A 6,098-nucleotide genomic window follows, 5' to 3' on the forward strand; every position below is an offset into this window, starting at 1 on the left:
GTTTTGCTTGTAGCCGTGTTTGCACACATCCAATGCAATACTATGAATATTCAATACTATGAATTCTTATAAAAACTTGCTCAACTTTCAGTCAGTCTATCCTATAGTACATAGGGGGCTCGCCATGTCCCTGGCTATAGGATTCAAGTGGCTTCAGGCAGCGTACGCCATCATGCGCTCTCTTTCACTACTGATAGCTCGCGCACTGTAGCGATTACAAGTTTAATATACACAAACCCACGAACACGTCAAAGCACTTAATTTTAATATATACAATGACACGAAATAAACGGGGACGTTAGTCACATGTTCGTTTTTGTGCGCGCCTTATTCTAAATGGAGAGACTGTGGAGTAGAAGCTCCACAAACGCTTGTTGCGTCCGTATTGTGTCTTTATGTCCTACGTATGTCATGCCATTGCACATGTTCTGAATACAATACTGACCCTCTCAGGACTCTTTTGCCCGTGAGAGCTCGCGTCTTGAAACGATTCAAGCGCTCACTGACGTTCTCAAACGCACGAATGCGTCAGGAAGTTTCTATGAACAACCAGAGCTGGTCGGTACGCACTACAACAGTTGAGTTTGCGACTCAAACGTGCTGACGCCGTGCCGCAAGGAGGCCACACAAATTTTGAAGGATAACGTACGCGTACCTGCATTAACGTTTCCTTTAGCCCGATGTGTCCAGGCAAACTATGCCCATGGCCATGCGCGTTGAGAAGAGTGCATGCGCTCGCGACTTCTAGCATGCACGCGCCCAGTGTGGTGAGAAGCTAGATCCAGGTGCCTCTAAATCAGCTGTCAATTTGCGAGCGCGAAGTGAATAGGATATTGGAAACAGTTACCTCTGCTTGCTAGAATGTGCACTACGGCGCCGCTGCTGGCAAGCGGTGTTTCAGTGCTGGTTGCTGATAAATATTTATCAACCCATAAACGCACCCTTGGCCCTACAGTTTCTTATATTTAAAAACTCCATGCTCTTGGCCGTCGGCCCTGATAACCTAGTGGATTAAGAATTCTTAAAGTGTCAATTTCAGTTTCAAGCCACAGGACAGCATGTGGTTTAGCGGTGTTCCACGACAAGCCACCCTGAAACCATTGTGAGAAAACTCTGCATCAGCGGCAAAGCCTGTACCGACCGAGTGAGGTACGACCAAAGGGAACGTCAGGCTGGCAGTCTGCTAGGGCCTTAGAAACGAACAAGGACCACTGTGACCGTACTCATCGTCTCAGCGAGATGGAATCGCATTGTGACGTGCTGATTGAGTAAACTGTTATCTTTCGACCTGCTCGAGTTTCCTAATTGAAAAGGGTTCAGAAAGATGGACCGTAAAAGCGCCCACCAAAGAAGCACCATAAAAGCGACCAACTGCGCCTTTCCAGTCGTCTTGTCAACCGCGTTTTACATGCAAAGCTCTTTGCGATTTCTTTTGTTATTCATGTAGCACTCACCAGCTTATAAGCTTCTGCGGCCGCCCAGATTGGTTCAGGAATGAAGTGACCGCCAATTTTATTCATTTTGACCACCGACTTCTTGGCCAGTTTCAGTAGTGGGTATGTGAGAATATCTCGGATGGGACCAGGCAAGAAACAGCATGCCTGCTGCTAGACTGGCAGCCGCCAACCAACCCCGGTCCACCGAGACCTGACCAACCCAATGACAGCGATGCACGGCAGCCTGCCGCTGCCACCGGCTGCAGCGCTGGCCTTGCACCAGCAGCGACTGCCGCCGCCGCCCCAGCTGCCGCCGCCACCCCTACACAAGCCCCGAAGGAAGAAGAAGAAGCCCAAGGCCGCCAAATCTGAAGATGCACCGAAACCGACGTCGTCCGAGACATCGGTGCCTCCTTCTCCACCGTGGCCCATCGTGGACCACCGCCGAAGACCGGGTCCCAACCCGGTCGTGATATTCACAGTCGCTTTCGTGGTCATCGTCGCGCTGGCTGTGGCGTCCTTCTTCCAGGTGCACTCTTACTTAGATAACCCAGTTTAACTTAGCCATGTTTGTTGTCCTACGATTTCACCTATAACCAGCTCAACACGTTTCAGGTGGTCCTGATCGTTTACTTTGAGATCCTCGCTGCCTGAGGTTCACGCGTGCAAAGTGGAAGCCTAGTGTCCTTCCATTAGGTTGGGCTGGTTGTAGGTTGTAGAAGTTGCACTGCCAAAGTTCTGGGATCTGAGTTTCAAGTATATGGTAGACAAAGTACAAAGCTTAAACGAATAATATATCCAAACTAAGTCTTGAAGAAGAGAGAAAGCAAGTGCAGGGATCTGCAGTTCATTACAAATACTATGTCCTTTACACATGTTGGCATTACAAGAATTACAAATAGAGCTGATATGTGCAACGCAGTACAACTGCGGGAAACGTCAACCGTTGCCTCATTACATACAATGAGGGAATCGGCGTCAGTAATGAAGGCGAATCCTTGATCGACAGTTTCGTCGATGGGAGTTTTAGGGTGTTGGAAATGACGAGACCTTCCCAACATGACGGGATATTTTTAGGCCAGCACAGTGCACCTTAGATTCGACTTAAAGCCGAGGTATTCTGAGTTGTGACATCACAAGCCTCACAAACGTCTAAAAATTCAGAGTATTCTCTAAAAAAAAAGAATATCTGTTGTTGACATAGCAAATCAGTATACGATGTTCGACATTTCCTTTTCCGCACTGAACCGTGTTTTATAATCCCCAATATGTGTTTTACGTACAACCTGAAGCTCCAAATAGATAATTTATTTAGTCAGTGGCACAGCTTCTCTTTTGTGCGCTTTTTTCTTGCGCTAGTGCCTTTCCGTCAAACTTTTGATTACGAAAAAGGCCCGTTTGAGTTGTAAGGGAACGATTTTATTCTTGAATCACGCGGTGTTTTGCGAATGTGATAGCTAAAAATGTGGCCCCAGCATAATGATACTCGAGATCATTGTGAACACTACGGGAAGTAAAGCATTTTACTTTAACCTGAAAGCGACGAGATTGTGTGGGGCACACCCACAATTTTAGCCCATTTAGTGGACTGTGCATAACATTTTATTATAAGCAAAAAAAAAAACCATCAGCACGAGAAAAAGCAGCAGATTTAGCGTTTCGCCCTGTTCTTTTCTCAGCAGTGCGAATCGCTTGTTCAGGGTCGAGATCCCCGCAGAACTCGCCATGACCATAGTACACCAAACGCAAGTGTCAGGCTCAGGTCGTCCAATACGAGCAGGAGCCAGCACCCGAAGAGAGTGACTCCCGACTTGGAGATTGCAAAGCACAAAGTGGCAACACTACAGCAGCGAAGATCGCCTCAGACGAGTAGCGAACACTGACAAGAGTTATGTCTTACCTCGTGCACTCGAGAGACATGGGCAAAAACTTTGCTTTGTGAGCAGTGCACTTTGATGCGACCCTAGCAACTTTATGAAAGCGTAGCCTCTCATCACTAACCTAAACTGAAATTGTTAAAATTTTCCTTAAACGGTTTCGCCCTATTTTTCACCGTATTACGTCCGTTTAACTGTACAGTAGCGCTGGTGGGGACACCTTGTGATCCTGCGGCTTATCCCAGACTATCTCGACCGCACTTCTAATAAAAAGAAGTCGGAAATAGCCTAATAAAAATTGCGTGGCGTCCGCCACAGTGACTGCAGTTAGCGCAGTCGCATATTTCTCCAGGAATTTTTTACACGCTACAGTTGAATACAGCCTCACGGATAATAACTCTGACTACCCCTTGCTGGCGCAGTAATTCAGTAGCGGTGGCGTATGTATGCCAGGCTAAAACCGTGTGTCCTGCATTATTAACGCGGTGACAGGTCCGTGAGCGCGTGGAGTCGAGTCCTGAAGCGCGCCGGGCCAGGCGGGTCGCTGCCATGGCGGCGACGCAGTCCACCACCCAAGAGGACGAGCCGGCCACGACGTTCCGGCTGACGGACAACACCGAGGAAGAGACGCTGCGCACCGCTGTCTTCCTGCCCAAGGCGCACACGCGCACGCGCACGCCAACCAAGAAAGGCCGTTGAACTTGTGGTGGGATGTGTATAGTTCCCGTACACGTCAACGCCTGCCGCCACTTCTCATTAAATAAGCGTTGCTGTGAGCCGCGCTTAAAAGCCACCCGGCGAAGGTATTTCAAGCAGCATACACGTATGCTGCCCAATGCATGAATGTCATTGAACCGCGCCTGACGCACTAAAACGGAAATTGAGCAGAATGTGCCGTAGTTGCACGTTAAGGTAGTGGGCAGTCCGTTTCAGATTGTAGGTCAGTATACCCAACTGTAGTTCTTGCATCTGTCACATTGAATTTATTAGTATTTTAGAAATTTAGAGGTCAGTTTTAATTTTGATATTTGTTTAGCCTCATCCACCTGAGTCTTGGCCGATCTCCCATGGCGGATATGAACCAGGAGTTCGGAGGACTGGTGTCCTGGCGTGGCTGTCGCATTCTTATAGAGGCTGAATGTTAAAACGCTCCTTTGCTGAGATTTTAACTCAATTCAGTTCGATTTCGGTGCAAGTTACCCAGCCCGGTCAAAGTGAACTCTAAGCCCTCTAGTACTATGTCTAACTGGCTATGCTCATTGGCTAAAATGGCTGTTGCTTTGGGACATTTAACGCCAACAACCAACCAATGAACCCGCCTCAGTCACTTGCCATACATGAATACTATTACCGTCAACTTCCATTAATTTGACCGCGACGGCACCAACCAAACTGATCGGATTACCAGGCGGGTCGAATTAAGCAAGATGCAGGAAAAACGCCAAAACTCACTGCTGATTCATTTGACGGTATTTGTCCTTATCTATCGCGTCCCCAAATCACACACGCGCCCACTTTCAATGTGTAAAAAGTAGACAACTAACGTAGGAGTGACATTAAAGTTTCTGAATCAAATAGAAATCTAAACACGCACCCGATTTTCTAGAAAAAAAGAAAAGATAATTGTTACCCAATGGAGGTCGGTTTTCGAAAGTCAGCTTTGCCACATAATTTTAAAGTCAACTCTGTCGTATTACACTTCTTTTATGCGGTAAAGCATGCGACCGTTGAGAGGGTGGTTTTCGTTCGGTGTCCGATTGAACCGCGCTGACAATTTTCGTCCCAATTTTCTTCCAAGAAAAAGGAGGCGCAGTTTATAATCATGTAAATAGCGTAATAAGACATTGTGAGGTTATTTCTTGAAATTCATCCTAAGGAGTGCCGGAAAAAGGCGTCTTCGACGAGCGATGGCGTGTGTTCAACGCATTCACTGTCCCCTAAGCTCCGCCGGGACAGACGCTGCCACTAAGGGAGTCACTATCGGGGTCCCCTTAGGAGTCAGCCGCGTGCTTGCTCACTGGTCATATTCGAATTATACGGCGAAAACCAATTATATGATAGAAATAATAATGGTTTGAGCCCATTGAAATCCATGGGCGCTAGCCGGGACCTTCAGTTGGGATCGAATTAACAACAAAAAAAATCGAATTAACCTGAAGCAAATCAACGGAAATCCACTGTGTTTATAATCTCCAGGCCTGGCTGCAAGAAAAGACCGCCTGCGAGTCTTTTATACTTGACTCAAAGCGCAAATAAATGAGGACACAAGAAGGAAAGCCAGACAGGACGAGTGCTAAGGACTGGAGCTCGTCCTGTGTGATTTTCCTTCTTGTGTCCTCGTTTATTTGCGCTTTGGGTCAAGTATGAATTCTTACACACTCGCCCAAATTTCAATTCTTGTACACTCTTATATAATGCGCGTCATGCACCGAGATGGCGTTTTTTTTTTCAGGAAACCGTCTACTTGCCAACTGCCTCAGTGCCAAGTACGGCTCTCGTTGCTGCCTCGAAGCCATTTAAGATATGAGCCGCAGCAGTCATCATTTACACTGCAGGAGTTCATCTCATTAGCCTATAATGAATATGTTATGCTGGAAAGAATATTGTACGCAGGAAAGGTGGTGTTTAAAGTAAAAGCTTTGATCAGCAATGGCATTGCAATATAGTGGCCGACTTCCTCTCCCTCTTAATTTTACTTAACAAAGAGAGGCAGAATGAGAAACATGCACGTGAAATATCCACCAATCGCTCGTGCAATCAGTGAAATTCTTAGATGAGCATGAAC

The sequence above is a fragment of the Dermacentor variabilis genome, chromosome 3 (genome assembly GCF_050947875.1).
Source record: "Dermacentor variabilis isolate Ectoservices chromosome 3, ASM5094787v1, whole genome shotgun sequence".
Taxonomy (NCBI): domain Eukaryota; kingdom Metazoa; phylum Arthropoda; class Arachnida; order Ixodida; family Ixodidae; genus Dermacentor; species Dermacentor variabilis.